The following is an 18,078-nucleotide window of genomic DNA, read 5'->3' as shown; positions in this document are numbered from 1 at the left end:
GATCTCCTACACTGGCCGTACACCACTGGTGATCGTCGAGGGGACACTGAATAGTGCACGGTACATCCAAACCGTCATCGAACCCATCGTTCTACCATTCCTAGACCGGCAAGGGAACTTGCTGTTCCAACAGGACAATGCACGTCCGCATGTATCCCGTGCCACCCAACGTGCTCTAGAAGGTGTAAGTCAACTACCCTGGCCAGCAAGATCTCCGGATCTGTCCTCCATTGAGCATGTTTGGGACTGGATGAAGCGTCGTCTCACGCGGTCTGCACGTCCAGCACGAACGCTGGTCCAACTGAGGCGCCAGGTGGAAATGGCATGGCAAGCCGTTCCACAGGACTACATCCAGCATCTCTACGATCGTCTCCATGGGAGAATAGCAGCCTGCATTGCTGCGAAAGGTGGATATACACTGTACTAGAGCCGACATTGTGCATGCTCTGTTGCCTGTGTCTATGTGCCTGTGGTTCTGTCAGTGTGATCATGTGATGTATCTGACCCCAGAAATGTGTCAATAAAGTTTCCCCTTCCTGGGACAATGAATTCACGGTGTTCTTATTTCAATTTCCAGGAGTGTATATTACTAGCCCCAAAAGCGCCCTCAAATGATTTGTAATCGTAATCCTGAACCTGTAATTTTTTTTTTTAAATAAGGGCCACCATCCTTCTCTGACGCTTTCTATCCAATGAGCGGTTCTGCAACTGTTACGCTAAAGCTTTTCTGTAATTGTAGAGAAGTTACATTTGCCAGTTTGAAATTTCAAGTGCCTAAAGGGCTCTCGAGTTTCATGTTTACGAATGTTGAACTTCTTATTTTAAAGAGTCATTACCTGTCATGCAAAAAAAAAAAAGAAGAAGAAAAAGATAAATGCAACTGCTAAACGCGGCATTTAAACCAACGTGTGTAACGTGTGTTAGCCGGCCGCTGTGGCCGAGCGGTTCTAGGAGCTTAAGTCCGGAACCGCGCTGCTGCTAAGGTCGCAGGTTCGAATCCTGCCTCGGGCATGGATGTGTGTGATGTCCATAAGGTTAGTTACCTAAGTAGTTCTAAGTTCTAGTGGGCCGATGGCCTCAGATGGTAAGTCCCATAGTGCTTAGACCCATTCGAACTATTTAAAACGTGTGTTAACTTGTTCTGTGAGGGCTATTTTATGGTAACTTTGGTATTTCTGGTTTCTCACCATGAAATCAGTCTCAAACAGTTACTATTGATTTGTATGTTATTAATGTTTTAACTATATCTTGTTAAATAAAGGATTACCAGCTGTTGTGAAGCAACAAATGGTTTTCCGTGAACTCGGCCCTCACCTTCCTTCCATCCAATAATTGTTGTCGCATCCCGGGCCGTCCACTGAGATCTCAGATTTTACGTAAAGAAGTCCAGTTACACCCAACGCGTAAGCAGTATTATTTCGATAGTTCTTGATATGACACTGGAATTCTATTATAACGTCAAATTGTGGTCCTTCTCAGTTTCTATTCATTTGCACAAAAAAATTTTTTTGGTGTTGCTCTCGATAATGGCTTAACTCAGAAATCGTGACAGCAATATGAAATAAAACGTTTGTGCTCTCAAATGACGAAACTATCCTTCAGACATTAACCAGAATGTTTATTACATACTGTCGGCTATGAGAGGTTGCCATTTCTTCTACATTTTCTGAAGCAGTATACTGTGGACGGTCTCGTCTACCAAGATGACAGCAGCAGTGTTCATAGGGTCCCTTGTTTGGAGAACCCTCAGGCAACAATCGCAAGTCGCGAGAGACCCGGGCTATATGGAACATCCAGTGAAAAGAAGCAACCAACATCAAAGCAGTTTGGTATCTCTACGGGGTCATCAATGAGTGGCTTCAACTTGATTTCTTATAGCTGATGAATCTTGTGGAGTCTCTTCCTCGATGCTGTGTGGCGATTATGAAGTTTAGAGGTGGTGTTACTTGGCATTTGTGTGATTTCTCCTGGGACGACTGATTTTTCTCCACTGTGTTTAATTGCTTAAGAAATTTACAGGATTTTTGTCGTTGTTATAGCAATAATCACTGATGCCCTGTTATCAAAAATCAATTGAAAACATTTTTTCGCAAGTCTACACTGTACTAGACGTGTAAAACCTCTAGTCCAACCTTTAGAAAGACTACGTGTATTCTTGAAAGAAGTATACTTCGTCAGTTGTTTGTTAAGTACGACGCTAGAGGCTCTGTTATTGTTGTTGTGTCATCAACTGTATGGCTGGTTTGATAAGATTCTCCCTATCTATCGCTTGGCTAGCTACTTTGGCACAACTACTGGATCCTACTACACTAACTATGGTTAGCCTTATACACTACCTGATCAAAAGAATCCGGACACTCCTATGAAAGAGTATTGTCTTGGCAGTAGGGAAGAAATAACAGCAGAAAGAGTCGGTCGGTAGAGCTCAGTGACTTCAAACGTGCGCTAATCATTGGATGTCACGTGAGTGACAAATCCACGTGGGACATCTGAATTCTTGTACGGCTACCCCAGTCGATTGGGTGGAAAGGCAAAGGAACAACCACTGATAAACCAAGACCAGACGTACCTCACGTACTGACCGACAAGGACCGACGACTGTTGCTGAGGGTGGTTGTAACAAACCGCATGCAGCGGAAGTTCCCCTCGTCACCTCCAAAGCGTTACCAGCGATCCAACCAGGTCAGTGAGTGTGTGAAAGCTGTTAAAAAGGGTGGGTTACGATGGTCAGGCGGTTCCTCGTAAAACACATTTCTGTAGTCACTGGAGAAAGTTACCTGCCGTCATGTGCAGTGCGAACAGTGAACTGCGAGAGGTAGTGTTACGGAATGATCGTGTCTTTCGTGGTTAGGTTATGGCTCCCATACTGTGCTTAAGAAAAACCTAATAGTTGAAGAATATGGACAAATTTTACAGCCTTACGCAACGCCTAAAGTAGAGGAACTGTTCGGAGACGAAGACAGCGTGACAAAGCACCCTGTTTTAAAGCATCGTCTGTGAGACAATGATTTGTGGACAATAATATTTCTTTAATGGACTGACTGCCCAAAGCCCCGATCTGAACCCAATGGAACGCTTTTGGGATGAGTTAGAGTGTCGAATTCGTTACAGACCCCAGTGCGCAAATTCACTACCTTCTGTGGCTTCGGCTGTTGAGGAAGAATGGGCTGCCATTTCTCCACAGGTATTCAGATACCTTACTTTTCGTGTCTCCAGCAGAATTCAAGCGGCCATAAACGTGAAGAGTGGATTCACCCCGGATTATTTTGGATTAGACAGTGCATACTTCAATCTAAACATGTCTTGAGATTTTTCCTCCCAACAGCCTTCAGTTACAGCTATCGGTAACGACTCTGATCGTGAGACTTTCTGGCAGATTAAAACTGTGTGCCCGACCGAGACTCGAACTTGGGACCTTTGCCTTTTGCGGGCAAGTGCTCTACCAACTGAGCTACTCGAGCACGACTCACGCCCCGTCCTCACAGCTTTACTTCTGCCAGTAGCTCGTCTCCTACCTTCCAAACTTTACAGAACCTCTTCTGCGAACCTTGCAGAACTAGCACTCCTGAAAGAAAGGATATTGCGGAGACATGGCTTAGCCACAGCCTGGGGGATGTTTCCAGAATGAGATTTTCACTCTGCAGCTGAGTGTGCGCTGATATGAAACTTTCTGGCAGATTAAAACTGTGTGCCGGACCCAGACTCGAACTCGAGACCTTTGCCTTTACATACACAGTGTTTGCATGCACAGTGTTTGCATGCACAGTGTTTGCATGCACAGTGTTTGCATACACAGTGTATTTCACGAGTGCACATCACAATAGTGAAATATGCAGCTAAATTTTATAAAACTGAAATATGGACGTGAAAATGATAGAAAATGTGCCACTAAGTAGAAAAACTGTCACCACAACGTAATTATAATAATGGTGCTTCATCTTTATGTAAGTACAGATATATTTTCAACAAATGCTGCCTTGTCACGTACAACTGTTCCAACTGTATCTGTTTAGTCACCAGCAATTTTTTTTTGTATTTATAGAGTGATTTCCAGCAATATAAACATGCACATGAATGTATAAACACCTGAGAATGGGCACAGGCCCGAAACCGGTCGTGTGACGAATAAATAATCTTTTATTGTGACTGGCAGTGGAAATTTTTCTACACCCTATAAAGGAACAGTCACGGGGTTTAACAGCATCCACTGTGGATAAAATTCACTGAATCTTAGTAAATAAATCACCAAGGATGAATTCAACGAGGAAACTCCTCCCTGATGATTTTGGTACATTGCTACCAAACCACTCCTAAACAGCTTGAATTCGGGTAACAGGGTAAACGGGGTAATCGCTTATGCAGATCATTATTAGTTGTTGTATCAGCAAAACTACAACTTCTCATCAATGTAAGTAACTGGTGTAGCTAAAACAAACTCACAGTAGCCGCAAACAAAGGAGTATATCTACTACTCAAAGGGACACTGAAGTGGAACCCAATTATTAAACCAGATAAACGTTAACATAAAGAGAAAACAAGTAACACGATATTTAGGAATAAATATTGACGGTAGACTTGCTTTCTATGTAAATCCAAGCTTGTCAATTGACAAAGCGACGAAACTGATGCAGAAACTTGCATGGCTAAACACCACACAATACTGAATACCTATGTTTTAAGACACTACAATCGTATCACACAGCTGTCTTGGAGGTCATAGTATGCTTTGCAAGAAGTGCATGGGTGCATCGTCTGCCTTTAGTGACCTATAGAAACACAGTCAGGTGAGGAAAGAGGAGCATACTATTAGAATATCGGGTGCTTTTGGCACACATCAGTAGAGGCCTTGTGTGTGGTTCTGGGGACTTACCCGATTAACATCAGTATCCGCCACAGAGCAGCTGTATACTGACTAAAGGGCAACATTCTAGAAATAACAGAGGAAAACATCGCAGACATGCGTCAGTGGAACAGTTGGCGTCCTGACCCATTGCAACGGGAGTGGGAAAGGACCGTCAAAGGCCGTCACGTTCTCTCCTTCTTCTCGGTATACGGGAAGGCTGAAGCTGAAGTATACTGATCCAAGCCACGGCATTGTTCACTTTTGGCTAGCTACGGCCTGTACCCAACAGATTTGAACCGTGTGTATCTTAGCCAGAGAGCTACTTGCACATGTGGACATATGGTTCTCCTGAACACATGGTATTACCTTGCAACTCTCTCACGCATGTAAGACCTGTAACTAAATACAATGACATCACAGAAATGTTACGCGACCCAGACAAATGGTGTGCTCTATGTAACATTGCTGATAAGGTGTGAAGAACATTGCATGATGCTTTTAGACAGGGAAATCCTTATGGCAGACCTCGAACAGACATATAACAACAGGATCGACCACAGGCATTGATATAGCTACAGACTCAGAAAACGACACAAACACAATAACAGCATTAGACACAGACTCATAACACAACGAGTGTAAACCCTAAAATAGATAACTAAGATACTTATAAGAACAGCAGACATAGTATGTGATTGATTTGTGCTGGCATAAGCTGTTGCCAGCACACCGGTCGGCAAAGGTCAAGTGCGAAGATCTATAAGTAGGTGCTGGATCAAGCACGCCTATCACGAAAGAGGCCAGAGACACACGCACAAGCAACACGCCGCCAACGCCCTCTCGACAGCAGGTATTTTGTCCGCCGCTGACCAGAGGGCCTCGCTCACTCAGTCACCCAGTTTGGCATCTGTCATTTTACTTGCAGAGTGGGTTTGGTCCATCTCAGGCTATGGCAATACATAGCGATCTGGGTAGTGACTCTAGTGGGTCTGTTTCTGATGAGCTTATCCCACAAACATGGACTCTGTTCAAGTTAAGTCACAGCTTCATGTTCGCATAAATAAAGAACTGTATTAATCCAAGTGTGCATGTCTGTTGCGGAATGAGGATATTGGCCGCCCATTACATTATCCTGTCCCTTGCTTCATTGCAGTACAAGACTCTACAATGTCGAACGAGGATAATTCGGTGGCAATCTAAAATAATTAACTTGGCAAAAGATTTTGCTTGTTTTTCTATGTTTCATCTTGCAGGGGTGATCATCATCAAGCGTTTCTGTTTGCTGATTTGTTGTTGTGTTCTTGCACCTATTCCAGGAGGGGAGCCACAGAACTAATCAAATTTCTCTTTTCAGAGGTTTTGCTTGCTTTTTTATATAACTTATAGGTGTAAACTATTAATTACCCACCCCCTCTCTCCGCGTTTCAGCCACAGACGGCCAATGCGAGGGATCTAACACAAGATTTTCAGTTTCAGAACCAACAAATCGTTACCTTACTGACGACAGAACAACTACTGGCTGCACGAGATGTGTCGGCCGCACAGCCGCAACCGACCAACCAACCGGCCCAAGATGTGCCACCGACCAGTATATCAACGTTCCGGCAATTTAAGGAAACAGAGGAGGAATTGATTGAATAACTGACTAGTTGCAAGCACATTGTCAAGTACGTCGTTCAAGATTCTGTAAAGTTAGAGTACTTCCTTTCGATTGCGGGGTTCCTAGTGTTCAGGTTAATACAAAAGCTATTCCCAACCGCGTCTCCCGACGAACTCGTCTATGACCAAGTGATCGCTGCATTAACTCAGTACTATGATCAGCAAGTCCAAGTAGGTGCAGCTAGACATCAGTTCTTTCTCTTGTAGAAAAAAAGCCGGAACAGCGGTACCTCCAGTGGTGCACATCTGATCCATCACTTCCCCAAGTATTGCAAATCTTAGAGCAATGTGATTCGGGTGCCTTAGCAGTTGATAAGTTTGACCAGGTCCCAATTTGTTGGGTCGAGTCGCCCCTTGTTCTCGAACGCCCCAAGCAGCCACAACAAGGAGAGCGTACACAGCCGTATGGACAGCATACATGTAAACAGTGTAAGTAGGCTGTTTAGGTTTTTTTATAGGCTGTTTAGGTTTTTTATTGGTAACGCCACCTCTGTATGAAAATCACGGGCTGTGCTGTGTGCAGTCTGTGGCTGCTTTGCATTGTTGTAATACTCGCCATTGTAGTGTTAGGCAGCTGGCTGTGAACAGCGCGTAGCGTTGCGCAGTTGGAGGTGAGCCGCCAGCAGTGGTGGATGTGGGGAGAGAGATGGCGGAGTTTTGAAATTTGTCATGAACTGCTATATTTATATATGATGATATCAAGGTAAATACATTGTTTGTTCTCTATTAATATCTTTCATTTGCTAACTATCCCTATCAGTAGTTAGTGCCTTCCATAGTTTGAATCTTTTATTTAGCTGGCAGTAGTGGCGCTCGCTGTATTGCAGTAGCTTGAGCAGCGAAGATTTTTGTGAGGTAAGTGATTTGTGAAAGGTATAGTTTAATGTTAATCAGGGCCATTCTTTAGTAGGGAATTTTGAAAGTCAGATTGCGTTGCGCTAACAAAATATTGTGTGTCAGTTTAAGCACAGTCATGTACAATTGTTCAAAGGGGACGTTTCAACAGGCCTATGAATTTAGTAAAGTCTTACCTTAGATGTTTTGCTCGCTATAAAAGACAGGATTGCCCATCACGTAACGCAACGTGTTACACATGTGGAAAAAAAGGTCATATCCAAGCAGTTTGTTTGCAACGGCACGAAAACGCCAATTTTGCCCGCTCCCAGAAAGAACAGGATTGTGCACACCCAGTGAATGCTGTGTTTTCAAAACCTAGAACAGATTCTGACAAGAGTAAGATTAAGGTCGTGCCTCCTTCTCGCCCTAGTGCTGCGCAGCGACGTTCTAACAAACAATTTGTCTCATTACGAATTGCTGGTTAGATTAGATTAGATTAGATTAATACTAGTTCCATGGATCATGAATACGACATTTCGTAATGATGTGGAACGAGTCGAATTTTCTAATACACGACATAATTAGGTTAATTTAACAACATACTTAAGTTAATATAACAACTTTATTTTTTTGTGTTTTTTGTTGTTCTTTATTTTTTTTTTTTTATTTTTTAAATATTTTTTTTCTTTTTTTCTTAATTTATATCTAAAAATTCCTTTATGGAGTAGAAGGAGTTGTCATTCAGAAATTCTTTTAATTTCTTCTTAAATACTTGTTGGTTATCTGTCAGACTTTTGATACTATTTGGTAAGTGACCAAAGACTTTAGTGCCAGTATAATTCACCCCTTTCTGTGCCAAATTTAGAGTTAATCTTGAATAGTGAAGATAATCCTTTCTCCTAGTATTGTAGTTATGCACACTGCTATTACTTTTGAATTGGGTTTGGTTGTTAATAACAAATTTCATAAGAGAGTATATATACTGAGAAGCTACTGTGAATATCCCTAGATCCTTAAATAAATGTCTGCAGGATGATCTTGGGTGGACTCCAGCTATTATTCTGATTACACGCTTTTGTGCAATAAATACTTTACTCCTCAGTGATGAATTCCCCCAAAATATGATGCCATATGAAAGCAATGAGTGAAAATAGGCGTAGTAAGCTAATTTACTAAGATGTTTATCACCAAAATTTGCAATGACCCGTATTGCATAAGTATCTGAACTCAAACGTTTCAGCAGATCATCAATGTGTTTCTTCCAATTTAATCTCTCATCAATGGACACACCTAAAAATTTGGAATATTCTACCTTAGCTATATGCTTCTGATTAAGGTCTATATTTATTAATGGCATCATACCATTCCCTGTACGGAACTGTATGTACTGCATCTTATCAAAATTCAGTGAGAGTCCGTTTACAAGGAACCACTTAGTAATTTTCTGAAAGACAGTATTGACAATTTCATCAGTTAATTCTTGTTTGTCAGGTGTGATTATTATACTTCTATCATCAGCAAAGAGAACTAACTTTGCCTCTTCATGAATATTGAATGGCAAGTCATTAATGTATAATAAGAACAACAAAGGACCCAAGACTGACCCTTGTGGAACCCCATTCTTGATAGTTCCCCAGTTTGAGGAATGTGCTGACCTTTGCATGTTACGAGAACTACTTATTTCAACTTTCTGCACTCTTCCAGTTAGGTACGAATTAAACCATTTGTGCACTGTCCCACTCATGCCACAATACTTGAGTTTGTCTAGCAGAATTTCATGATTTACACAATCAAAAGCCTTTGAGAGATCACAAAAAATCCCAATGGGTGGTGTTCGGTTATTCAGATCATTCAAAATTTGACTGGTGAAAGCATATATGGCATTTTCTGTTGAAAAACCTTTCTGGAAACCAAACTGACATTTTTTTAGTACTTCAATTTTACAGATATGTGAAGCTACTCTTGAATACATTACTTTCTCAAAAATTTTGGATAAAGCTGTTAGAATGGAGATTGGACGGTAATTGTTGACATCAGATCTATCCCCCTTTTTATGCAAAGGTATAACAATAGCATATTTCAGTCTATCAGGGAAAATGCCCTGTTCCAGAGAGCTATTACACAGGTGGCTGAGAATCTTACTTATCTGTTGAGAACAAGCTTTTAGTATTTTGCTGGAAATGTCATCAATTCCATGTGAGTTTTTGCTTTTAAGCAAGTTTATTATTTTCCTAATTTCAGAGGGAGAAGTGGGTGAGATTTCAATTGTATCAAATTGCATAGGTATGGCCTCTTCCATTAACAGCCTAGCATCTTTTAATGAACACCTGGATCCTACTATATCCACAACATTTGGAAAATGATTACTAAAAATATTTTCCTTCTGACTTTTTGTTCGTAAAGTTTTCATTCAATTTGATGGTAATACTGTCTTCCTCTGCTCTTGGTTGACCTGTTTCTCTTTTAATAATATTCCAAATTGTTTTAATTTTATTATCAGAGTTGCTGATTTCAGACATGATACACATACTCCTGGATTTTTTAATAACTTTTCTTAATATAACACAGTAGTTTTTATAATTTTTGATAGTTTCTGGGTCACTACTCCTTCTTGCTGTCAGATACATTTCCCTTTTCCGGTTACAAGATATTTTTATACCCTTAGTAAGCCATGGTTTGTTACAAGGTTTCTTACGAGTATATTTAACTATTTTCTTGGGGAAGAAGTTTTCAAATGCATTTACAAAAGTGTCATGAAATAAATTATATTTTAAATTGTCATCAGGTTCACGGTACACCTCATCCCAGTCTAACTGCTGTAGGCTTTCCCTGAAATTTGCAATTGTTAAATCGTTGACTGAACGTACTACTTTGGAGGACTGTTTAGTATTGCTGAATGGAGCTATGTCATATATTGTAACTAGCTGTGCACCATGATCAGAAAGACCATTCTCAACAGGCTGAGCATTTATCTGGTTAAACTTATCTTGGTCTATAAAGAAGTTATCTATCAGTGAGCTGCTATCCTTTACCACCCGAGTAGGAAAATCAATAACGGGTGTCAAATTGAAAGAACCGAGTAATACTTCAAGGTCATTTTTCCTATTACCCTCTTTCAGAGAATCTACATTGAAGTCCCCACAAATAATAATTTGCTTCCCCCTGTCTGACAGATAGCACAACAAGGAGTCCAAATTTTTCAGAAATAGATGAAAATTTCCTGATGGGGACCTATATACAGTTCCAATTATAAATGTGCCTTTATTTAATTTAAGCTCACAGGCACATGCTTCTATATGTTGCTCTACACAAAACTTTTTTGTTTCTATACTTTTTGCACAATGATAACTTTTGACATACATGGCAACTCCTCCTTTCTCCATATTTTCTCTCATTACATGTGCAGAGAGCTTATATCCACTTACATTTACCTTATCCATATCAGTAACAATGTGATGCTCAGACAGGCATAGTATATCTATTTCATTCTCAGCTTCTAAATCTTCTAAACAAACCAGAAGCTCATCTACTTTATTCTTTAAACTCCCAATATTTTGAAGAAATATACTTACATTATTTTTAATTATACTTTTATGAGAACCTTTCCTTATTCTAACATTTGCAGTACTCTCCTGTCTGAGTTTCTCATTGTGCTTAGGCCTAGTTCCTATACCAGTGGTCACATGGTGTTCAGAGAGGCAGATTATGTCAACTGGGTTGGGTGACTTTAATTCATCAATGCAATTACCTAGGACTGAGATACAACTTGGTGGAGATAAAATTTCTGGTGATTGGTGAAAATTTATAATTGATAGCTGTGATTGGTGATCAAATGTGCTAGAATTGTGCTGTTTAATTTCTTTCCTAAACTGAAGATTTGTTTCAATCCTGACCTCTCGTAGAACTTGACATCTTTCTGTCTTACCTATCCTAAAAAAGGTGCTGCTCCAACACCTGTAACCACTGGTATTTTACCATTCATGGCAGTGCCTGCCCCCCTTAAATTTCCTGCTATTACCCCAGCCAGTTTCCCCTTCCCTTTCCTGTTGAGATGTAGGCCGTGCCTGGTATAGTCCCACCTACTGAGATAATCAACAGGAACCACACCAATATGAGCCCCCACACCCGACCCAAGCAGCCGTTCCAACTCCAAATTAACTCTCCCAACAGAAGAGTTCAAATGAGGCCGGTCATGGCGTCTCAGGACTGGTCGTCGTGTGAACTTTTAGTGAGGCACAAGTGCATCAGTCGCTCTGCTTAATAGTGCCACTTACGAACAGTTAGGTTCACCACGCCTTTCTAAATCTAATAAGCACCTCACTGTTTACAAGTGACAGGAAATTCCAGTGCTTGGACAGTGTAGTTTGCCTGCCACTTACTAATCTCACACAAGCACAGTTAATTTTACTGTGTTCAAATCAAGAGATAATCGGTTCAGATGCATTTTATTTGTTTGGACTTAGCATCCAAGACGATCTACTTTCAGTGTCTGCTTTTGAACAAAAATACAGGGTAGCTAGCTTGCTTAAAGAATTTCATGAACTACTCTCAGAAGGAATGGGAAAAGGTAATAACTCTGTAGCACATGTTACATTGTAAGACAATGCACAGCCTAAGTTTTTCCGGGTCCGCTCCGTTCAAATTGCTTTACGAGACAAAGTAGCCAGTGAATTGAAGGAATTGCAAGATAAGGTGTAATTGCTCCCATTCAAGTTTGTCAATGATCAAGTCCTCTCGTTTTGTTGCCTAAGCCTTCTGATGGCATTCGCATTTGTGTTGACTTCCAGTCTACAGTCAACTCACAGACAGTAATTGACACTTATCCGTTATGCCGCCCTGAGGAACTCATGGACGGGTTTGGTGCAGTACGTTACTTTTCTAAGACAGATTTTATTTATGCCTACTTGCATCATGGATGAAGAATCGCAGAAAGTGTTTCTTGTAAATACACACTTAGGACAGTTCAAGTATTTGCAATTTCCCTTCCACAGTGCTTCCGCACCCGCCATTTTTCAGCGTTACTTGGAACATCTGACTGGATAGGTGCCATTTTGTTCAAATTACGATGTTGTCGTCTCAGGTCGTATACCAGAGGAAAAAAAATGTTCAAATGTGTGTGAAATCTTATGGGAGTTAACTGCTAAGGTCATCAGTCCCTAAGCTCACACACTACTTAATCTAAGTTATCCGAAGGACAAACACACACACCCATGCCCAAGGAAGGACTCGAACCTCCGCCGGGACCAACCGCACAGTGCATGACTGCAGCGCCTGCGACCGCTCGGCTAATCCCGCGCGGCATCCCAGGAGAACACATTGCCAATTTGCGTACTCGTTTTGGAGTGTTCTTAGAAACACGACTCAAGCGTCTTCTCGAAATTTGTGAGTTTCTTCAAACTGATCTACAGAACTTAGGTAATGTGATAAACAGTCTCGGTGTACACTCCATCCAGTCTCATTTGCTTGCCACCCGTGACCTGCCTGTTCTTCGCTACTAGGCAAGATGACATACTACATTCGATTCATACCAAATGCCGCTCAGATCGCGGCTCCATTGCATAGTTTGCGTTGCAAAAATGTTCCTTTAGTGTGGACTAAAGACTGTCATGGCGCATTTCAGGAACTCAGAGATGTTTTGGTTAGTGACAGATGTCTAGTGCATTTTGACGCTACCAAGACAGTAGTTTTGCAAGTAGACGCTTCCTCTTGCAGAATCGGCGCTGTGCTTTCGTACAGAATTGGTGAACCAGGCAGACCTATTGCTTCTGCCTCAAAGTCGTTAATTCAAACTCAGTGCAATTATTCTCAAATAGAAAAAGAGGCTCTCGCTATTGCGTATGGCGTGACCAAACTCCATCACTATTTGTATGGTCGCAAGTCCTTTCTAGTGATAGAGCACAAGCCTTTGCAGTCCTAGTTTCATCCGCCATAACCGGTTCTTACACGCACTGCTCAATAATTGCAACGTTGGGCTTTGTTGCTTTCGCAGTGTCAGTATACAATTGTGTACAGAACTACGGCAAAACATCGTCATGCAGATGCCCTATCTCGCCTTCCGACTGGCCCGGACTCTGATTTTGATGCATCTGCATCTTGTTGCCAAATCGATGCGCAGGACTCTGAATTTCTGGAATCTTTTCCCTTGCACTACAGAAAAATTGCAACATTCTCACGTCTTGGACTCGTTCATTGAACAGTGTCCAGAACTCGGATGTGCGCCGATATTTTGCACGTCGGCATAACCTTTCAGTTCAACAGGGTCTGATTCTGGTACAAAATGACAGTGGACAATCGCTTGCGCCTATTCTCAAAGAATTGCAAAAGGATACGTTGCGATTGCTCCACCAAGGACATTGGGAAATTGTTCGCAGTAAACAGTTAGACCATACTGAACAGATGACATCACAGTGTCGTGCATGCGCGGAAAACCAAATCCGCTCCGCTACAGACATTCTCAGCTTGGCCTAAGACTCGATCCTCATGGCACATAGACTTTGCAGGACCATTTTGGAAGACTCGTTGGCTCATAGTTCTAGACCCTTTTAGCAAGCTTCCATTTGCGGTGCCTAAGGCTTCTAACACATCACGTAGAACCATTCAAGCTTGTTCTCCATATTTTGCATAGAAGGTCCGCCAGAAGTACCTGTGTCGGAGAACGGACCACAGTTCACTTCACGTGATTTTGAACCTCCATCGGACGCTGCTACACTTGCCACACCCACTGCAGCATCCGGCGCCACCAATGGTCCGCAAGTATCGCTTTGTGCTGTGCGATCTTGTTCTTTTCAGGCCTTATGACAACCGTGGACGATAGGAAGAGGCGTAATCCACGAACGCATTGACTCTTTTATGTACTTGGTTACAGGTCCCAATGGTTTGCAGCGCCGCCACCACAACAAAATTGGTGCTTGTCATTTGGCCTGTCATTCTGCTGATTTTCTTCCCCCAGATTCACGGCCTCACTGGACCGCTCAACCTTCACAGCCGCCCACTGCTGCCACCAGGACACCCCAGGAGAAGCGGATGGACGTTGCACCCTCGCCCCCGCCGCCCCCGCTAGCCGACCCGATGGACGTGGACCCATCATTGCCGTTGCCGTCATCGCCCCAGGACACGCCCTCAGGCCTGGACTTGTGCCCTGGCAGCAGTTTTCCAGAGGATGTTCGTGCTGTCTCGGAAGCCAGACGGCGAGGTATGGTCGGCCAGAATTTTTTTTTTGGGGGGGGGGGGGGGGACTATGCTGGCGTAAGCTGTTGCCAGCACACTGGTCGGCAAAGTTCAAGAGCGAAGATCGATTGATAGGCGCTGGATGAAGCGTACTTATCGCGAGATAGGCCAGAGACACACACACAAGCAACATGTCGCCAACGCCCTCTCGACAGCAGGTATTTAGACCGCCGTCGCTGACCAGAACGCCTCGCTCACTCAGTCAACCTGTCTGACGTCTGTCAGTTTATTCATAGAGCGCGTTTAGTTGATCACAGGCTATGACAGTACATAGCGAACAGATTAGTGACTATAACTTGAATATTACTGATGAACTTGTACCACAAACATGGACTCTATTCAAGTCAAGTAACAGCTTCCTGTTCATATAAATAAAGAACACTATTAATCGACGTGTGCATTTGTATTGTAGAAAGAGGATACTAGCCATCCATAACAACATCCTGTCCCTTGCGTCCCTGTGGTACAAGACTCTATGTGGTTCATGTATCTAAACTGCATTTTAAATATAGTAACTAAGTAATGTAATGGAAAATGTCTAATACGAGGATTGGAACTTTAATAGTCGCAACTATTTATTTACAGCTCGTACAAAATAGGTACTTGTTTCAAAGTTTTACTGACCTTCAAAGTAGTCTCCAGAAATGTGTATAAGCCGTTGTCAGCGATGTGGAAGTCATAGGATACTCTTAGCAGTGCCTGTTTGAAACGTCCCCTTTTTGAAGAATTATACATGACTGTGCTTAACCTGGCACACAATATTTTTAGCGCAACGCAATCTGACTTTCAGAAATCCCTACAAAAGAATGGCCCTGACTAACATTAACCTATGCATTTCACAAATCGCTTACCTCACAAAAATCTTGGTTACTCGAACTACTGCAATACAGCGTGCGCCACTACTGCCAGCTAAATAAAAGATTCAAACTACGGAAGGCACTAACTGCTGATAGGCATAGTTAGCAAATGAAAGATTTTAATAGAGAACAAACAATGTATTTACCTTAATAGTCATAATATATATAGCAGTTCATGACAAATTACAAAACTCCGCCATCTCTCTCCCCACATCCACCACTGCTGGCGGCACACCTCCAACTGCGCAACGCTACGCGCTGTTCACAGCCAGCTGCCCAACACTACAATGGCAAGTATTACAACAATGCCAGCCAGCCACTGACTGCACACAGTACAGCCAGTGATTTTCATACAGAGCGCTACGTAACGTTGCCAATAAGAAAACATAAACAGCCTAGTTACAAGTTGTGATGACAGTTCGAGTGGCGCGGTCTATTGCCCGATGAATTTGTAGCAATTCTGAAGCGAATGCCTTGAAGTGTTTCCTTCAGTTTAGAAATCGAGTTGAACTTGTGATGCCCTAAGTCAGGGGAGTGCAGTACGTGGTGTAGAACGTAGCAGCCCCATCAGTCAAACAAATCAGTAACAGCTTTCACTGTATGTGCTTGAGTATTATCCTGCAAAATGATGGTCAGGTGCTGCAGAAAGTGTCATCACTTCTGTCTCTAAGCTGGTCGTAGGCTGTGTTCCAAAGATGAACAGCATACAGGCAGAAGTGATGACACTTTCTGCAGGACCTGACTATCATTTTGCAGGAAAATACTCAAGCACGTACTGTTACTGATTTGTTTGACTGATGGAGTTGCTAAGTGCTATACCACCTACTGCACTCCCCTGACTTAAGGCAACACAAATTCAACTCGATTTCTAAACTGAAGGAAACACTTCACTGCGCTTGCTTCAGAACTGCTGCAAATTCTTCGGGCAATTGACCGTGTCGCTCGAACTGTCAACACAACTGGCACTGCTACGATTATCCTACGACTTCCACATCGCTGGCAACGGATTGTACGCAATGCTGGTGACTACTTTGAAGGTTAGTAAAACTTTGAAACACTTATCTATTTTGTACGAACTGTAAATAAATAGTTGCCACTATTAAAGTTCCAATCCTCGTTTAAGCAGCGAGGCAATCACTGCATCTAAGGAATACGCTATACAGGGAGGTAAGGCTCGAAGCTTAAATTCCGAGACTTCCCTCCCGCCTATGGCACCGGTCGTCCACACAAATATACAACATGACAGACATAAACGACATGTAGAACTACATCTAATTATGGTAACACAGATAGTGCAATGGGTATGCCCTACTTAAGAATTCAAAAAATATAATTAGTAGTACAAATTTCTTAGACAGTAGCACAAACACACAAAATCACTAATGACATATTTCATTTAGTAATGTAAGAAGAAATAATTTTGTGCGATACTTCAGGTGGGACAGTCTCGATGTTTCTCTCGAGGCCCTTTCACCTGTAACAGCAACACGATGAGTATTTTATATGTTATAATTTTTTAAGAGAAACAATTGCAAACTGTCGCTTTCCTATATTTCTATTATTTTCTTCTAAATTACTAACATTCATTATTTAAACACTCCATTACCCATAACTAGTTTAATGTTCCTTCTAACTCACTGTTATTACCCTTTTTTTATTGCTCGGAACAAATTTTGATAGTAATGTGGCAATGTACTATTACGTGTAAAACTGTATTATGTTCGACCTGATTTTTAAAGTATAAGGCAGCAGGTCTTTAAATATGCAATAAATTATATGTAAATGTAATGTCTCCCCAACTGTCCACATTCCTGTCCCATACAGAACTATGCCTAAGGCATGTGGCTATATGAATCTCAAAAGATGTATAAAGGTGTTAATGTTTCACCTTAAATCGCACAGTAACGAGTAAAAAATTCATATGGCTGATGAGCAGTTGCTATGTTCATGAATGTACTGCAATATAGAAGTTTCATCGATTTCAGCTGTTCATAAAAATTATAAAAGTCTGATATTTTGCTTCTAAGCCATTCTCCGAAAACCTAACAATTTCTAAAACTTGGGATAGTTTTCATATCTGTAGCCTAGAAAGCGGTCCTTGACCTACAGGATACCCGTTAAAAACATGTGTTAAGACAATCTACGCTAAACCTGTTCTGAATCAATCACATCCCAGAATATTTGTGCTCAGCATACATGGAGTCCTGCGCAGTTGAAGGCATAGTGTGCTCACAGTAGGGGAATAAAAATCATTCAGAGGCAAAAGGGGTTTTGGAAAAAGGACGGGAGCGCGAAGGTGAACTTAGGAATGCGACAGAAGAGAGAGAGAAAGAGAGAGAACGGCGTTGAAGCAAGTAGTAGAAAGTGGAGAGGAGAAACCTGTGGTGGCAAATCAGCCGCACGACAAAATGACGACATTGCCTGTGTACGTCACCATCCTAGCTTGATCAAAAAACGTTAACCAAATAGATCATTTGCAAAGCAAAGCTACGATTCGTAGACGCGAATTCTTCCGATGAACAGATAGGAATGTGCCTGTTGTTCAGTACTTTCATTTCCTCGCAGTATATTTTACCTTTTAATGCATCGCGATACTCATATTTTCTATAATCTATGAGTTCTTAACATATCCAGTTTCACTATGTCGGCACAAGC

This window comes from Schistocerca americana, chromosome 5 (assembly GCF_021461395.2).
Source record: "Schistocerca americana isolate TAMUIC-IGC-003095 chromosome 5, iqSchAmer2.1, whole genome shotgun sequence".
NCBI lineage: Eukaryota > Metazoa > Arthropoda > Insecta > Orthoptera > Acrididae > Schistocerca > Schistocerca americana.
This window is presented reverse-complemented; position numbering follows the sequence as displayed.